The sequence below is a fragment of the Corvus kubaryi genome, unplaced genomic scaffold (genome assembly GCF_017639235.1).
Source record: "Corvus kubaryi isolate FWS band 111438036 unplaced genomic scaffold, C.kubaryi_AGA036_p1.0 37385, whole genome shotgun sequence".
In the NCBI taxonomy this organism is placed as follows: domain Eukaryota; kingdom Metazoa; phylum Chordata; class Aves; order Passeriformes; family Corvidae; genus Corvus; species Corvus kubaryi.
In genome coordinates, this window is record NW_024581127.1 from 32,918,638 (window position 1) to 32,938,877 (window position 20,240).

Sequence of the window (20,240 nt, forward strand, 5' to 3'; positions counted from 1 at the left end):
ATATACTAAATATAGCTCCTGCAGGCATATTCTGGGAATTAAATAGTACATTTTACCCCTCCCCAATCCTAAATCAGTAAGCTTCAACAAGGAATCTCTAGTGAATACACACAGGAGCTCAATAAATCCCCCTTAAGCTTACAAGGCATATTCTGAATCTGTGCAGGCTAAAAATAGCTGTGTTTATAATGAGAATGGAGATGTGAGCAGAATAATATTAAGTTTAAAGGCAGGCATGGTGTAGTCATTCCGCATTAACAAATAGGGTGAATCAAAGGTCACTTTGACAAACAGATACACAGGCTGACAGATAAAATATAATATCCAGCAATCTTGTACTGAAGAGCATTCATTTCTCATTAAACTCTGCACTTCCTAATTGCCTATTGCAGCCACACATTCACAAGTGATTTTGTGTGCATTTTTTAGCTGGAATACAAGTTGTTACTTCCTAAAGACAGAAGATAGGAATACACAGAATAATTCCCCTGGACAATATTCCCTCCTAGAGTTTAAATCCCCTCTGGAAATATTCAGGAAATATAATACATAATTCTTTTTATTGTATTAATCACAGAATTCTGCCTTCTTTAATTAAAGACAAATTGCATCCAGGTCTCCTGGGTCCCACTATTGCAGCTGCATGCCCAAGGGGCTGATGCACATTCTCAGCTGCCTCAGAGGTTTTACCTCCCTCAGCCTGGGTCCCAGCACTGCTGACCACAGTTGTCATAGCACCTCGTTCTTGGCTGAGATACAGATGAGAGATTAAAAACAATCTAAACATAAGTAACTTTTATGTGGAACATTCCCATGGAGAATTTTCCGTCTGCTGACACTAAACTGCAGAATCTGTTAGAAAAACCTGTGCTAGGGATCAAGGCAGCCCTGCACACTGTTCTTGGAGGACTGGAAGGAACGGAAGGGCAAGGCAGAACACGTGTTCCTTGGTAACTTCTCTGATTCTGAAATCACAGAATCATAGAATGGCATCAGTTGGAAGGGACCTTAAAGACCATCTCATTCCAACCCCCCCTGACATGGGCAAGGACAGTTTCCACTAGACATGGGGGCTCAGAGCCCCATCCAGTTTGGCCTAGAACAATTCCAGGGATGGGGCAGCCACAGCTTCTCTGGGCAGCCTGTGCCAGGGCCTCACCATCCTCACAGTAAAGAATGTTTTTGCTTATATCCAAACTAAGCCTACTCTCTTTCAGTTTGAAGCCATTCCTCCAGGCCCTTGCAGTCTCTCTCCATCTTTCCTGTTGGCTCCCTGCAGGTACTGGAAGGCTGCAATTAGCTCACACTGAAGCCGCCTCTTTTCCAGGCTGAACAATCCCAATTCTCTCAGTCTTTCCTCACAGCAGAGCTGCTCCATCCCTCCAATCCTCTCGGTGGCCTCCTCTGCACTCACTCCAATAGTTCCATGTCCTTCCTGTGCTGGGACCCCAGAGCTGGACACAGCACTGCAGGTGGGGTCTGACCAGAGCAGAGGGGCAGAATCCCCTCCCTTGACCAGCTGGCCACACTGCTTTGGATAAATCCTGCCCTGACTCTGAAGAAGGAAGGCACAAAAAGAGAATAAATGCAGGAACAGAGGTTGATTAATAAATCACAGACATATACACACACCCTTCCAAGGGGAAATTTCTCTATGTGGAGACCACCTGGTTCTCCCAGCAACATCTAAGAACATGCTGGGTGCTGTAAAGCAGCACCATTGAATGTATTTCCTCACTGAAACCTGTTCATTTCACCCTACAGGCAGAGTCCCCAAGAGTGAAGGCACAAATGCTGGCAGATCCCTTCTCACTAAAGGCATACCCCATGAGAGGTGGGTAAAACCAACATGTGGGCATAACAAAGACCATGTCTCCAGCTTAAAAACCCCACACACCATGAAGCCATAAATTAAATAACATATAAAACCACTACAATCCAGAAAGAACTCAGGAAAAACCAGAAACAAGTGCTGAAGAAGTGGCTCCCCAATTGGGAATGATACCTCTGATCAGGGTTCCTGCTTATTCACAAGGTCACCTCTCACTTTGGAGAGAGCAAGCACAGGGCTTTCTCTAATGGCTACATACCACATCTGGCTGCTCCAGACTCAGCAAACAAGTACAACTTTTCAGAATTTATCTGAGTTTACCAAGTGAGAATTTTACGAAGCTCTGCAACACTGTTAAGGTCTGCAAATGTGAGGGTGAGCCTTCCTCCAACCTTCCCACCAAAGCAACACCACCAAGTCTGAATAAGTTCATTTGCAACAACCTCAAGTCCCTGGGTAACACCACAAAGTTATTAAATTTTGGTTTTTTATGCCAAACATTTCTGCACAGTTTCACTCTTCCTCAGCACAGTCCATCCCTTCTCTGTTCCTTCTATTTCCACCACGTCCTTTGTGAGAAAAGAGGGTAAGACTGCACACAAAGAGAGGTAAGGACTCTTTGAAGAAAAACTTTTGGTTTTGTTCTCTATTCCTTTACTTTCTAATATTCTATTCCTAATACTCTCCTTTGTAGAATGTCTCGTGCTTCCAAGATCTCTACCCTGCACTGCAATGGTTAATTCAGAGTCCATCACTGTGCATTTGGAATTAAGACTCCCATTTTCTTCATGTGCATTACTTTACCATGCACGTGGATCAATGCTGATCTTCACCTCAAACTTACCAACCCACCTCTATTGCAGGATAAGCCTGTAATCCCTAAGAGTTGATTTTCACGTGTGCTATCCTTGATGATCTTTGGCACATCCCTAATCATTCTAATGCCCAGATCCTTTATAAGCATGCACAGACACAACACAATCCCAAGGAATTAGGCAGGAGACCACCCTCAGTGTGTAAATGGGCCATTTATCCTACCTTGAACCAGCTCAACTCATGATGGGACCTCACTTTTATCTCGCAGCACACTTGGCTCTCTCAAAGAGCTTTTTGTCAGAATCTCTGGAAGTGTTTTAGGAATCAAGTGAGCAGTACCAATGATTTTCTCTTTGTTCAGGAGCTCTGAACATGCTTCAAAGAACTCTGACAGATTTGCTTACTGTGATGCTGCCCTTCATTAAAAAAACCTTTTACAACAGTATCCCAACATCTCGTACCTTAAAATTAACTCTGCAGTTTCATTTCTGGTTTTACCATATTTACCAACAATGTGTAAAGTAACTGTGTTAATTACTCTGCTTCCACAATGGCAACATAAAACTTGACTTGTCAAAGTTACAAACTTTTGAACCACCAGAGAATATGAAGATAATACTCCAGACTATGAAGGAAGAATCACATGTACCCCCCTATGGGCATAAGGTCATACACAGGTCCAGGGCCATCACCATTACCCAAGGAAGAATAACCCAGAGTTTCTATTTTACAACACGGGGTTCCATCCCACACAGATGGTTTCATGAAGATCTCAAATCCATTCACTGTTCAAAACATTCTGCTGAAGAACCCAGCTCCCTTCACTATGTGTATAATTTTTATTCATAATATTATTATACTACACTCTGAAGAAAAATTATACTCACACCCTAAAAAGATAAAAATCCTCCTCTGCAAAAACAGAAGTACCTTAAAAAGAAACAATGCATCCAGCAAATCAGGGAAAAAAATCAATTACATAAAAGATCCTTGGAACTGATCAGATTTTTACATAAGAACTCTTTGGAATTCTTGGGTTAAACAATCCTCATTTTTTCAGGAATTCCTCTGATTAGAAGGGAAAAGCCCAACTAGTGAATTTCCATTAAGTAGAAGCAAATGAAGAAAGGGGCTTTAAAAGAGGAACGCTTGAACAACTTAATCTATATATCTGTTTATTCAGCACAGACATTAACGCATAAATATGAGAGACTGAGCACTTCAGATTTTTCAGCTGCTACTTGGGTTGGAAACAGAGGCTTCAGTAGCACCATCACTTTTAAAATCAGTAAAGTTACTGAGCTAAATTTATCACTGATTTAATGAGTTAGAATGAATATTGCAGATTCCTACTCCTTAATACAATGAACAAAAATAACAGAATAAGAAAAGAGTGAAATCAGTTTTCAAAAACTAAGACTTCAGAAATTAAATCTGTCCTCTAGTCTGGCTAGAAATCAGTTCTTTGAGTTGCAAAACAGCAACACTTTCCATTCTGATGTATCTTCTGTCTGTCCCTGGGCAGGTTCTTTTAAGGTCAATATACCAAGCAACCAAACCTTCACTCACACTATTAAAACAGACAGTGTTCCTATAAACTCTCTGTGTGTAATTCCCTCAAATGTTTCCCCTCAGTGCAGGGAATTTGGACTTAGCTCTTCAGTAAACATAAGAAAAATAATTGCAGCTATGAATCAGACATAGAGATGACACTAAAATTTATTTCCATTCTTCACTGACCCCATTTTGGCACAATTCAGCAAGGTGGACGGACATGGCCCATGCTGGCCGGCTCCAGTCCCACCTGCCCTGAGGATTCCTGAAGGCTGAGAATACACTTTAAATTCCGTGATGTTACCAAAAAAACAGACAAATTTTCCAGAGGCAAAGGTCACAAAGCAAATGAGAGGTGTAACAAAATGCTCTCTCAGAAACAGAGATTTATAAAGGACTCGTCAGTGACCAGTCTGCAGCAGGTGTTTGGTGCTTATTTCTGAGCATGAGCTCAGACAATACTTGAACCATCCCCGTTTTCCAGCTGCCACTACTGACACATCTGTATTCTTCACATACATCAATAATGCTCTAAAAATAACAGATCATTCTACAAAAATAACATTTAAAAAAGGCTTAATTTATGTTGTTACTTTTGAATTCTCTCTCTCCAAGAAATAGGACGGAAGGACGGACGAAGGAAGGCAGGAAGGCAGAAAGGAAGGCAGGAAGGAAGGCAGGAAGGAAGGCAGGAAGGAAGGTAGGAAGGCAGGAAGGCAGGAAGGAAGGCAGGAAGATAGGAAGGCAGGAAGATAGGAAGGCAGGAAGGCAGGAAGGTAGGTAGGTCCTGGTACCTGATGTTGAAACTACAGTTTTGATGTTATTAAGGGCGTGTTAACTTGATTCCCAACCTAAGTGGTTAGCACACACTTAAAACGATTACAAATGCTTATTTAAAAAACACACTGAGTCATCTCTGAGCACTTCATAAATATGCAGCAGGAAACTCCCAAACAGTGACTCATAACTTCAGAGGTTTAAAACATAATCATGAATTTTCCAACTGTTACTCATACCCGATTAAATCCTAAGCAAAAACTGTCCTTGCTCTGTGAATTCCACTTGACCACCCATTAACCTCTGCAGAAAAAAGCACAATGGGAAACTACAACCAAAATAATTAAAACTGGGAAGAGTGCTGATTCTTAACAACTTATATGGAAACAGTATTTTATATAAACATACACTGAACATTCTTTACCTTACAACTGATGCCATGTGTGGCTTTTGTCTTTATCTTATTTTGAATGAAAGACTGAGGAAAACAAACAAACAAATGAACAAACTTTGACAACTTTTTTCATCCAGAAAGAAGAAAAACAACATGCAACAATCTCCAAGTTTCTTCTCCATAAAATTCTATTTGTGTACAACTAATTAAAGCTGCAACTCAACAATCCTGATTTAGTCCTGATTAGACAAGGCACTGAGATGCTCTAGCTATCTATTCCTAACAGAATTACGATGCTTAAGAATACGTATTTAATGGGTTACTCTGCTAAACACCACCATAAAACTTCTATTTAATCTTGAAATGGATTTTTTTTTAATTTTAACATAACTAAAAATGTTATTACTGCAAACATTGTGATTTCTGTAAAATTACCAAGAACAGCTTATAAATTATTTTTCCTAAATCTTAGCAAAACATTGGCTTTCTTTGTTAGAAATCATTTCACCAAAAGGCAATTTAGTGTGTCCTCACTGTAAAAACCACAGAAGTGTTAATGCTTCCCATTTGCTGCAGCAATACCAGTTAAAAGACAGGAATAGTTTTTGGTATGACCGCAGGCAATTACACAATAGCCAACAGTCAAAAGAAACAGTCTCCTATTCTTGACGTATGGAATACTAAATTTTCAGACAAAAAACAGAGTAGGGAAAAAAGACAATTAAAAGAATTATGACAGATTGGCAATTTTATTTTTTATTCAAATGTATTTAACCAGAATGATGGGTCTTTGCTTCATTTAAAACCAAATCAATTTTTTTTTTTTTTGTCTTTAGTTTGTTTGGGGGATTTTTGGTGGCTTGGGATTTTTTGGGTGGGTGGTTTTTGTTGTTGTTGTTGCTATTGATTTTTGTTTGGTTGGGTTTTTTTTGTTTTGTTGGGTTTTTTTGACAGGAGTAATTACATTAAAATTAGATATTCTTAGAAATTATAATTAGATTTGTTTCTAAAGTGTCAAAATATGTAATTTCAGCCATCCAGAATTCCTCCTATGCCCCTTTTTTTAAGCTCAATGATTAAAACATGGTCAGGAATTGTATCATTTAAAAGTCAGGGATTGTTTGGCAATAAATTTGTATGACACCCTCTTTAATAGAAGAAAAACAGTAACCAAAAGTTGCTTTTAAAAGTCAAGCAACAGCAAAGCATCAATACTTGACTCTGTATTCCTGCATCTACATGACAAGTGTCACACCCTGCTTTAAAAAAATAATAAGATTATAAAGAATCAAGTTGTTCTTGTCCACCTCTAACATTTTAATTTTATCACACCAAATGGTAAACAATCTGTTTGGCAACTTATGATCTATTTTTACCAGGTAGCAGGAGCGTAACTTTTTCCTATTGAAATAAAGACACACAAGAAATCAGTATAAGTATATTAACATCACAGCTTTAATATGGGAAAAGTGTAAATTACTCCTAAGGTCTCTGCTTGAGGGTTGATTGGTAATTGTTTGCCTTAGGCTACCTACCCGCATTCAACCCATGCCAGAGAGAAAAAGAAGCTAAATGGTTTTATAAAAAGGCAATTAACTTTTCCAAAGCAGACAAGAAACCCTAACGAGTTCTGAAAAATGAAGTTTATTAGACTTACATGTAATATTACAATTATTTGATAATACACTTGTGCCAAGGTAACTGCATTAAGCACAAAACATTAAAAAGAAAACATCCAAGTTTAAAATACCACAGGATAATGTGAACCACAACATTATGATGGGACCTGAAGTCAGCCCAAATTTTGAAACAAAATCATCTGGACTTCTGTCTCCTACAATCCTCTCTTTCCATCCACTAGAAGTTACAATTTTTTGAGAACTGGTACCATTTAAAAATAAATAAGTAGAAAATAGAACAGAATTTTTTAAAGCTTTGTAAGTAAGTTTTCTCTGCCCCCTATATTCTTACACTTTTTTTATCAGTTCACCTGGGTGATAATCCACCATTGGACTTTATGGGGACATTTTCAGGATTAGGTTTGTCTGGAGATGTTTTTGTGTTCAGTCTCCTCCTCACTCTTATTTATTGTCTTTGCTCACATTCTGGAGTGGTCTTGAAGAATAAAACTTGATCATTTCAGGGTGAATTATGAGGGTTGCATCAGGAGCACCATCAGCCAGTCAGGGATGATCCTTCCCCTCTGCTCAGACCTGCTGAGACCCCTCAGGAGAGCTGTGGCCTGTGCTGGACTCCCAGTACAGGAGAGACATGGACACACTGGAGCCAGTCCTGTCCAGGGTCACCAAGGTGGCGGAGGAATTTGAGAAGTTGTCACATGAGAAGAGACTGAGAGAGACTAGAATGTTCTGCCTGGATAAGAGAAGGCTCAGGGAGATCATACCCATGCAAGTAAACACCCAGTGTGATGGGCTAAAGAAGATGGAGCCAACTGGGTTCCAGTGGAAAGATGAGGGGCAATGAAATACAGAAAATTCCCTTTAATCACAAGGAAGGGCTTTATTATTGTCAGCATAGACAAATGCTAGAACAGGTTGCCCAAAGAGCTTATAAAGTGTCCATTCTTGGAGATACCCAAAATCTGAGTGGACATGGCCATGAGAAACCTGGTTTAGCTGACCATGCTTTGATCAGGTGTACTGGACCAGACCATCTTCAGAGATCCCTTCCAAAAGAAATGATACTGTGATTCTAACTTGGAAGGTGCACTCCATCCACTATCCGACATTCAAGTCCATAATGTCAGATTAGAGACAGTCTGAAATAAAATCCCCCATCCCTCTTCAAAAGCATTGGCAGCACAGACATCCTTTCCTCAGCACTCCCTGCTTCACTTTAAAAATCTGCAGGTTTTTGCCACATTTCCTATTAATGTAAACCCATTTTGTCACCAGAGAGAAGTAATGATCCAATTCGTGCTGCTCCCATGAGTGTCCCTGGCTGCTGAGGTCCAACATCCTGATGGCAGAGCTTCCATCCTTTCAGCCATTCCTTTTTTCCCCTTTCTCAGTCCTCAGTTGCAAAACTTCCCCTTGTGAGCCTTCTGATCTACTTCCACAAAGGGAAAATTTTCCCTCTCCAGAAGGTTCAGAACAGGCAGCAGCCAGGACACAGCAGGCAGGGAGGGATCTTCTTGCCACCTTCTCTGCCACCCAGGGAAGCCCTTGGAAAGAACACAGCCCACAGCTCCTCTTACCTGAACACCTCTGAGTTGGGCTGTGTGACACAGGTGAATGACTGAGCATTTTCAAGGATTATGATCAACCTCACCACTTTCAAAAGTACTGTGGACAACAGTCTGCACCATTCCAAGTATATCCCCAATTTATAAAAACAAATTGTTCATGCTCTCAGGCACTGAAATGCATCTTTTGTGCTTGATTGATGGAATCCACATCCATCACTACCTTGTGCTTCTCTCCAGCTTTTCTGTGTGCTTCATGAAGCACATGTTCAAGCAGAAGAACTCCCAAGTTTTTCTCAGCAAGGTTCAGCCACCTGCTTCACTGACCTCTGATGTGTTAAGGGAAATATACAACTTTTTTAATGTTTATTTCTTAATTTTGCTCTAGTTTAATTCTTTCCAACTAAATGACATAAAGAAATCCAAGGGTAGGACAAGCAAGTGTTCATGTGATGTTATATAAAGCATGGTACAGCTAGACAGCATTTCAGCCTGGTTCTCATTTAATATTTCAAATCCTACAGATAGAAAAATGAGAAGGAAAAATGAGAAGACAACTCTTAGAAATTTAAATAAAAATGGGGTTGCTTTTGACATACATAAATTCCACATTTTCCATTTACAGGATTGCCAGTTGTCTTGAATTTTGTCACAGGAGACTCCCAGTTTTGATAGACCTGTCATGTGACCTGTCAAACAAACTTGCAAGATATTGTAAAATGTGTAGAAGGAAGTATCTTTCTATTGTGGTGTGGGGATGACAGCTTTATGAATGATGTCAAGGAAAAATGTTGTTCTACAGAGCAAATATCTGGCAAGTTATTATACACTACTCACCCACTGCCCACATTACTCAGATGTTTCAGGCCTTGCTCTCCCTTTCTCCTGCTTCAAATTCAAATATTTCACTTTTTCATAGGCTATTTTAAAAAGATAAAGAATGGCCACCACAATGAACAACTTAAGTTTGGTGGCTGGAGAGAGAATAATTACGGGGGTTAACCATTTTCTGTATAATGGAGATTGTAATAGAAACTTAAACCACAAATGTCCTCTAAGTGGCTGCATGTTTTCACTCATTCCCTTAAGGTAATAACACCATGTTATCTGTACTCTCATATTTTGAAGTACTTCAAAACATCTGATGCAATAATCAATGCATGAACATACAAATATAAATCCAAAATAAATCCTGGCTCACACTAAGACTTCTAACACAAACCCATGCCCTAAAAAGTTACAATAGATGCTTTTTACTCCAGATTCTTTGCAGCTCACAGCTATCTCTTAGTACTTGCTAGGATGCATCTTCTTCAAAAATATTTAAGGCAGCATGTTTTAAATGCTCATCTGCTGTTCTCTCAGTTAAAAACTACTATACAACATGTCTGAAGTTTTCCATAGCTGGACACCAGCTCACCTGCATTTACTGAGATTCACCACTATAAACCTAAAAGCAAAGAGTCTTTATCCTAAGATAAAATTAACCAATGTTACAGTCTGCAGAGAAAAGTTCTGAGTTTATACTTCTAAGAAATGGCCACATACAGCAGCCAAAACAGGATATCTAAAGAACAGTGCAAGAACACAAAATACCTCTCAACCCACTCTCACAGTCACAAATAGCATGAGATTACTTGAAAATTGTAAGAGAAATGGGTGTGAATGTCTTTCTCTGCACAAAACAAAGCTGAATTCTATGTAGACAGTAACCCTCACTGATCCTCTCTTCTCTGATCCTGTTCAAGGTTTCTCTGAATCCAGAAAAATTTTCACCATCTCTCTTCTTCAAGTGTTTCTTCACATCTTCAAAGAACTCCAGTATGTCAAGCATATGGACTGTGAAGCACTGACTTCAAAAGCAAAATAAAAGCCTGTCCCCAGTCCATGGGACACATTCACGTGTCCACTAATTCTGCACTACAATTTCTATCAGTGTCCAACAGAGACATCAGGCTTAGCAGTACACTGTGTCCCAGATCTGGAATTCTCAGAAAGTACTGGCATCATGTTTGCCATCTGTCAATCAGTCCACAGGCACAGAGATGGCTGAAAGCGGGAGGTGACAAACTACAGTTGGCAACTTAAACCATCACAGCACTTCACAGAGGTGCTCGGGGTGCAGTCATAGTGATTTTGTTCACTCCCACCACATTATTTTAAACATAAAATTTTTCAGCCTGGAAAAGGGAAGGCCTCAGGGTGACTTAACTGCAGCCTTCCAGCACCTGAAGGGAGCCCACAAGAAAGACAGAGAGAGACTATTTACAACAGCATTTAGTGACAAGGCAAGGGGAAATGGCTTCAAATTGAAAGAGAGTAGGTTTAGATTAGATATTAGGAATAAATTCTTTACCGTGAGGGTGGAAAGACACTGGAACAGGTTGCCTGCATTCCTTTATTTTATGAAATTCAGTGTTAGTCAGTGATATGGTTGATCTATTAATCTATTTTGCTTTAAATCTTCTCTGATTTGCAGCAATCTGCCACCTTAAAAAAGATCTCTGTGCATTCACTGAAAAGCCCATCATTGTAATGTAAAAAAATAATTTAAAACCCTGAATTATGTTAACAGAATTTGTAAAATTATATTCTGCAGTTTATCATTATGCTAAGGTATGGCTGATGTATGCTACTGACTTCAAAGCTGAAGTATCTACAGCTTGTCTAAAAGATCTCCTTTTATCCCACAACACACTGAGTCTTCCTCACTTCTGGAATACCTGTCCTGCGCTCATCTCTAAGCCTGGAACTATACGACAGGTAATAAATTCAGGATTAATCTAATATATTTTAAGTCATTATTAATGGAATACACTAATCTGCCTGTGCTTTTAAGTGGTTCTATCAGTCAAAACATTAAGAGATGTGACAGACAATTCCTGTATGCAAAGTTCCAGGTTGCTTATTTATCCAGAGATGTGGAATGTTTACTTCAATCAAGTTAAGAAGTTGGTGTCAAATGTTTTAATGTATAGAAAAACTACTCAGAAATTCAGCTTTGTCCTGCTGCAGACACACAGCACCACACGGAGGAGAGCTCAAGGAACAGGAGAAAAGGACTGTAGTTTGATTTCCTGTGTGAGACCTAAAAATCATTATCTCTGAAAGATAAAAACCTCTTCCTTGTATAAAAGCCCAATATTCCAAATATGGCCTGCAAATGTTCTCACTTCAAATTTTCTGAGTATTTTAACAGCAAATTACTCATTAAATTCACAGCTAAACAAACCAAAATTTGGTTCTGCTCTTAAAACAGCAGTTCCTTTGAGTGATCGTGATGGATGATATAATAAGTGTTTTGCACAGCAATGTTTTCATGTTTTAATTACACACACACTCAGCAGAGCTCCCAGGTGTCTTTTCCTGCACCAGCTCACAAAGGATCCCTTTATCCACCGTTACTTTATCCACTGCCTGAGAGTCTAAGGAATTTTATGAGGAAGATCTGACAAGCAAATAGCCAACAAGGAGGGCAAAAGGGATCCTCTCCGTTTTGAGTGGACATTATTTCCAGACCTCGAAGGGTGCAGGGGGAGGAGAAGAGCAGGAGGGGCTGCCAGCCCAGAGCAGAGATCCCCTCCTGCAGTCCAGGGATGTTTCCTGGGGGATTGTGCCCCTCTGCTCTGCTCTGGTGAGGTCCCACCTGGAGTGCTGCATCCAGCTCTGGGGCTTCCAACATCAGAAGGACGTGGGAGCTGCTGGACCAAGTCCAGAGGAGGCATCAAAGATGCTCTGAGGGCTGGGACACCTCTGCTCTGGCAACAGGCTGGGAGAGCTGAGGCTGTGCAGCCTGGAGAAGAGAAGGCTCCAGGGAAAACTGAGAGCCCCTTCCAGAGCCTGACGGGGCTACAGGAGAGCTGGAGAGGGATTTTGGACAAGGGGCTGGAATGACAGAACATGGGGGAATGGCTTTAAACTGAGAGTAGGTTTAGATTAGATACAGGAAAAAATTCTTGGCTGTGAGGGTGGTGAGGCCCTGGCACAGGTTGCCCAGGGAAGTCATGAATGCCCCATCCCTGGAAGTGTCAAAGACCAGGCTGGAAGGAGCCCCAAGGAACCTGCTGTAGTGCAAGGTGTCTCTGCTCATTGGACAAGGCCAAAATCAAAGGAACATCTTCACATGACCGACACAGGTGGACACTTTACACACACAAACACCAACCCTTGTCCCCTCACAATGAAAGACTCCCCATAATTATTCCACTTTCTGGCAATGTGCAGTCTCGAGTTTTGCCTGTTTCCATCCTTATCACTGTCCATGAGCTTTTACATCTTATTCTCTCCTCATCCTATTGTTGGAAGGAAGCCACTGGGGGGGGGGGGGGTGTCTGGCAGCCAGCCAAAATCATTCCACAACACTGGAATTGTCTATAAAAACATAGTTTTAATTTAAATGTTCTTCTTACTAAACCTCAAAACAGGTAATTTTCTTCTCTCTTAAAATGGCCTCAGAAAAATACTGCATTCAGTCACTCAACAGCATTCTAACATAAACTCACTTCTCTCCTGATTTCTTCGTATTTATGAATTCATTTGATGTCAAAATTTTAAACAATTCTTGAGTCTAGCGTACTTACTAATAATAAAGTGTGCACTGGAATGAGAAAAACACAGATCTGATTCAGGATCATAACAGGAACTCAAAAAGGCTAATAAATAAAATACAGCATGAAGAAACTTAAGAATATATTCTTGTACTTGTGAAGACTGTGAAGAATTAAATCCTTCTGGGTCTTCAACACTATGGCTCATTCCAGTCATTGTATTTGTGTAACCCAAAAAAATGAAGCATTCAGCACTTCACAGATGTCAAACTGACAGATTAAAATTAACAATAATAATTGCTCTCAATATTTACTTTAAATTGTCTTTCCTAACATATTGCCATTGAATCCTTTATTTTCTGTCCTTTTCAGATGATTAGTTCTCCTGTTCCAGCCCACATGTCATCATGGAGAACTGCTGACTTGGTCTAAATGCAAGCAGCTTGTCAGAAACATCACCAAATCTCAGTTAAATATAGGTGATGAACCATAATAAATGTCACTTACATTGTACTGCACCCTTACCAGTTCCAAAAACCAAAGGAACTGTTGGGGAAGATGAAACAGGAAAACCTTATAAATATGATTGCCTGACAAAAGATTTTGGGAATATGAAAACTATAAGCGACATTGAAATGAAGGCCACCTTTAAGATGCCAAGTCTTAGTTACTGAACAACTGGAAAACAATGGTATGGCCGACTGAAGGTAATCCCCTTTTGATTGAACAATACCCTCTGCTTGCAAGCGGTCCAAGGGTCAGAGCAGACCCTACTAGCTCAGCAGAAGGGGTCCAAAGAGCAGTTTTTAGGAGTTAAGATGTAACACTCTATGGTAATATAAGAACTCTTATAGGCTCTATGTAAATGCTATAGGATTTGTATCTTGTATTAGATTGGTTAATGAAAATTAGAATATTCAGTACAGAAGATGATTTATTGTATTGTAACCAGGACTTCATCGTTCCACTCTACTTACTTCCTTACCCGCTTACTCTCTTACTTACCACCACCACTCTACTTACTCCACCCTTACCTACTTGCTCTTACGCTTACACTCTTGCTCTCTTGGGCCTGCTCCGAGCTGCAGCAGGCAGCTCTAAGCAGTGCCCCTGTACCCACACCCTCTGCAATAAACCGCATGTTCCAAGATCCGACTTCAGAGATCTCTCGTCTCCGTCCGTCCCGACCGTCCGACCCACCCAAGCTGCTACAGGAACTATTCATATTTTATATTTTTTTAAGTAGAAAACAAAATGTAAAGAGATCAAGTTACAGAAAGATTTCAGAACTGCATTTGAGTTGTGGAAAAAGGTAATATATAGTTTAAAAGTCAGTCTAAAGAAAGGAAATCTTTCATCTTTCAGAAGGCAGCACTCTTACTTTGGGACAAGGCACTGACTTTATACCCTAGTATTTAAATACATTGCTGAAAGAATTCTATTTCTGATGAGACATAAAACCCAATCGTTTTCACATGCGGAGAAGCATTAAACCTTCATGTTTGGATAAATTTCATTTGGACAATTACATTCCAACTAACTACTCCTGTGATATCAAATGTCTAAGAGTCACCAAAACAAATGACAACACCTTAGCTCTCACACCAGAACATGAGGAACTAGAAGGTCACTGAGATAAGCAGCAGTGTATGGGTAGACAGTTTTAAATGTCAGCAAGGCAATTTGTGTAGGATATAAAATGCAACTGAGAATTAAGCAGCATTTTTGAAAACTATGCTGAAAAGTATATGGGATCTTTGGTTAAGTCATAGGCACATGTGGACTGCATTCATTAACCCATAAAATTAAGTTTTAAACAGCGGGCCCTTTATTTACTAATAAAAGCTACTTCCTTGTTAAGTGGAGTTGTTTTCTATAATTTGACCAAAGAAAGCCCTGTTTTATGTGCATAATCTAGATTTGCAAACACCAGAGAGTTGAGTAAGGATAATTCTTCAATGTTCCTTACAAGGATTACTACAAGCACACAGGAAACACTAGATCAGAGGAAAAGAGGTGAACAAGACCAGGAGTTTAAAAAAAAAAATAGTACAAAATAATGACTGACAGTGTGCAAGAATGAAAACATTACCTAAAATAGCCTTGAAAATGGATAAAGTCAAAGCAACATATTGCTTAGAACTTACTAGGAAGATTTAAAAAAATACAGCAAACTTGTTTGTTCTGTTAGAAGAGTTAATTCTACAATATCAAAGGTAAAATTTTACTCATTAGAAAAGCTTGAAAGGGTCAGAATAGAAAGTGGGTCTTTTATAACATATTTTGGAACTTTATATGTTTAAAACAACTCCATGCATCAAGCATTGGAATGGAACAAGGGTGTTTTGATTGTTTAAAAAATGGGGAAGAACAAAGACTTTGGAATAAGAAAAGAAATAGACAAGAAGAAAATAACTAAACCCTCTTTCTAAAATATGACAGGGAAGTTTAGCACTTACACCACAGTTTTTTAAGATAGCAGCCACTCAACAGACTATATCTGATAAAAAAAAAAAAAAGTATAAAAGTATTTCTTTTATGGTGTAAAGTACACCAGGAAAATAAGACAATATTTTCTTACTAGATTTATTTACTTGAGATTACTTTCAAGTCACATCTTGCATTGCCATTGGTGATGTAAAATATCCTGCTAAAATAAGCTATCACTCCTCTGAAAAATAGATATAACCACTGAAACAGCACTTGACTACTTGACATCTAACTACACCCATCTAGTAAACCACAATCATCTTGCTGAAAAAGCTTCTGAAGCCCTCTCTGAGGAGTTTATACACTTATCCCAGAGTAGATTTACTAATATTTTGTATTTTCTGTAGCACTAAGTGTGTATAATTCTTATCTTTTGTAATAATAGCACCTAATGTAGTAATCCAAAAGGCTGTTTTCCTTTAGAAGGGAAGAGATTATCAGTCTGGTTTTTGATGCACCTCAAACTTACATTCTACCACTTCCATTTGGTATCACAGACATAAAAGCCAGCCTTTCAATGACTCCACTAAAATTACCCTACTTTTTAACCTTTCATGGTAAATTCACTGTTCTTTAAACATGAGCTCCACTTTTTCCTTTAGATAACAATATTTTCCATAACACCTTATTCTGTTGAACACTTCCATAACATGTAAATAAATGCACAACCATTTTAATCCTGAGATACAAAACTGCCTTGTAAAACAAGGGAGCTAAACACTGCAAGCACGTGTTGAATATATTTGTTAGCTCACCCTTAACACTTCTAAAAAATTTGGACATTTGCAGCATGACAGTGAAGTCATTTGCTCTGCAATATGGTATCTCCTCATGAAGGCATTTTATATTTTTATTATAGACATTTTTAAAAGGCACATTAGTACTTTACTCATACTGAATGCAAGTCATTCGTCCGAGACTCATAAAACACACCTATGCACTGCTTAGGAAAGATGAATTTCCCAGCACTTTCTCACAGTCCTTTGTTCCAATCCACTTAAAAGTGAGGAGAGGCAAGTTTTGCCTTGATCCGCAATTGCAGAAAGGAATTAGCTTCTAAACAAGATTAAATACAAATGATGTCAAATGTTGGGATCCCAAGCAATAATTCAATCTTTTTTTTCTTCATAAAGGAGGAAAGAAAGACCGAAAATAGGAAAGTAGGAAAATGCCAAGAATGATGAGGAGAATCAGACAGAACCACACACAGAATCACCAGGCTGGAAGAGACCTTCAAGATCACCAAGTCCAATCCATGCCCTAACACCACCGCAACTAAACCATGGCACTGAATGCCACATCCAATCTTTTTTTAAACACATCCAGGAATGGTGACTCCACCACCTCCCTGGGCAGACGATTCCAGAACTTTATCACTCTTTCAGTAAAAACCATCCAACCTAAATTTCCCTTGGTGCAGCTTAAGACTGTGTCCTCTTGTTCTGTCAGTTGGAGCCTGGAGAAAGAGACCAACCCCCACCTGACTACAACCACCTTTCAGGTAGTTGTAGAGAGCGATAAGGTCATTGCTGAATCTTCTTTTCTCCAGGCTAAACAACCCCAGCTCCCTCAATCGTTCCTCGTAGGGCTTGTGTTCCAAGCCCTTCACCAGCCTTGTTGCCCTCCTCTGGACACGTTCAAGCATCTCAACGTCCTTCCTGAACCGAGGGGCCCAGAACTGGACACGGTACTCGAGGTGTGGCCTCACCAGTGCCAAGTACAGGGGAAGAATGACTTCTCTGGTCCTGCTGACCACACTATTTCTGATACAGGCCAGGATGCCATTGGCCTTCTTGGCCTCCAGGGCACACTGCTGGGTCATATTCAGTTGGCTGTTGACCAGCACCCCCAGGTCCCTTTCTGGGCACTGTCCAGCCACACTGTCCCCAGCCTGTAACGTTGCAGGGGGTTATTGTGGCCAAAATGCAGGACTTGGCACTTGGACTTCTTAAACTTCATCTTGTTGGACTCTGCCCATCTAGCCAATTGTTCCAGAAGCACAGGAAAGGGGTTACCCCCACCATGGCTCCAGCACTGGCTCACAGAGTGCCAAGGGGGAGATCTCCATGGGTGCCATGGGGCTTTCCCCGGGGTCCCTCCCAGAGCTGCCCAGCCAGGGAGCAGCACCAGTGGGGTGGGGCACAAGCAGCCTCACAGGAGCAACCAGGACAGCCAAGACAGCAAAGACTCCCAACACTTTGTAGATTTTGCAGCACCTCCAGTGGGTCTCACTGTCTTGTTGGTGTATTGCTTCATTCTGGCTTGTCGCGGAGAGCCTGGGCTTATCCTGGGTTCCCGCTCTCAGCAGTTAATAAATAAATTAGCTGACTTTTCCTTTCCAAAGTCTCAGCCTCGTTTACAACAGCAACAGCATATCCATGGAGAACTTCACCTCTGCTCCCTTGAAGTTCATTTGCTGCTCGCTGCTGTCCAGGCAAAGTTTGTCTGATGGATCAGAAGTTTACTGCTTGCTTGCCGGATACATCAACTACAGTCTCTTTAATGACCTTTAAACAGGTGCCTCATTTTTTAAAATAAAGCAGTTTCTAAAGTTTTTGTCAGAGTTAGTTCAGTTTTAACTTTCCAACCTTCATATTCAAAGAGGCAGTGGAGAAGCACTCCGTACTTTTTACTCATTTACTACATTCCGCCCCATGGTTCTGCATTTCCTGAGGAACATGGTCTTCTCCCACGCTGGTAATACGAATATAGTGAACAGAGGGGGAAGCAAGATGAGCAAGCATGTGATTATGTTGACAACAAATATAAATACAAATCCCATTACATTTCCAAGTTCAACTTGTGCTAACCATTTCCCCCGTCCCGTAAGCCTTGAAGACTTTAGGAGGGTAGTAACCCATGATCCAGGTTCTAATCCACTAAACCAGTCTCATGGCTGCATGAACTGAAATAATTATCCAGCTAAACCACTTATTTCTTTCATCTTAGCTCATGCCTCCTCAATGGAGGATGAGGCATTACGGATGGTAATGCAACACTCAGTTTCTGTGGTGATGCAATGTTTTTATTGTATTTTGTATGTTCTTTGTATCCTAATGGTTCGTCCCTACCTTCCCCACTTCTATTCCCAGTTGGTTTGTCCCAGATCCAAGCCGCTGCCCCGGTGCTCCCAAAAATGGTTATCCCCTCCCCTTGTTTTGGCACCTTCCCTATCAATCACCCGAACCCCTCCCGGAGTTCTGGACTGTTCTGTGTCTGTCACCCGAGCCCTCCCTAATTACCCTTATTTGGTCCCCATCAATCCCCCGAGACCCTGCCCCCTTGGATACCTCCCCTCTTGGAAATCCCCTAAACCTCGAAGCCCCCATTGGGGCATGTGACCCCTCTCCCTCCAGCCACCAAGACCATTGGACCAGATCTGAGTCCTTCCATCCAGCGTCCCTCCCTCCTGATCCGCCTATTGGTCCCTAGTTGGGTTACTCCCCTTGTTCAACCCTCCTTTATAAGGTGTAGCAGCACTGCAATTGTTGCTTGTTCACCATGGATCTCCTTCGGTAAATGTGGATTGCCTCTCCTGGCAAGCCTCCCTGCTACTTGTTACCTTTCCCTTCGGGGGGGCTGCTGGCTGCCCCAGTGCCTGGAGCCTTAGTTCTTCCCCTGGGCAGAGCAGAGGCTTCAGAGGAGCAGCGTTAAAGCTCCGTGCCTCCAGCTGCTCCCCACTCCTGCCGCACACCGCTGGAGCTAGCCTGGGCAGTGGACAGCAGCGGTCACTGTGACAAGTTTCCAATAAATTCAACAATCCGTGTACTCCTTGTTCTTCCAATAATAACGTCTAGGGCTAACCTATTCTGTAAACTCATTTTGGAAGCCTACTGGACCTGTGTGTCAAGTTCCCCAAATGCATTTTGTGACAATTAATAAATGCAATTGCCAAGTGATACTTTCCAATACAAACTGATGCCTTTTTAAAGTAACACAACAGCTAAGGATGTTTTCGAGTATCAGTGATGCTGTTTGTCCAGTGGTAAAATAATTTGGAACTTCAATCCCACTGATTTGCCATTCCAGTCTTTGCATTGCGGCAGAGAAGGGGACACTGCAGTGTTGGCATTTTTAGGACATTACAGTAAAACTGAAGATGTGCTTGGGGAAAAGGGAAGGGATTATGACTCCACACCTTCATATAGCATGCCGTTCCAGGGACAGGTGTGAATAAAACTGCCCATTGGAGCAGCCCTAGGCCATTCCTAGGGGAGCTAAATACTCCGTGTTTTTACAATCAGTTTTGTCTTTAAAATCAAGAATGGTGACTTTTGGCTTAGTATCTAAGGGGACACCTTGGACTGGGAGATGGGTAATGGGGATCCCACATCAGCTAGCACAGCAGGAGCTGGTAGTATTACAGTGGCCATCTTGACTCTTCCACCCTCTTGAGGGGTGTCCCCAACAAGTACACATCTCCCTTAGCAATGGTTGGACTCCAGATAAAAACTATGTTTCTCGGGGGATCTCCTGGCCCTTCTTTACATGTTATAAGCTTTCACCAATTAAATAAAGGGCCATTCTTTGGTTGGGATACTACAAATTTAGGCTGTGCAAATTTAACTTATACAAATAATGTTTCTCCAGACCATGCCCGTGTTAAATTACTTCTGTCAATTGGCA

The 20,240-nt window shown here is 40.7% G+C and overlaps 1 protein-coding gene across 8 annotated transcripts in view; it reads right to left on the reverse strand.

Moving 5' to 3' along the window:
- Window positions 1-20,240, reverse strand: part of TRAPPC9 (trafficking protein particle complex subunit 9) — a 461,101-nt gene that overhangs the window by 313,297 nt on the left and 127,564 nt on the right. The gene's annotated exons all lie outside the window — the stretch shown is intronic.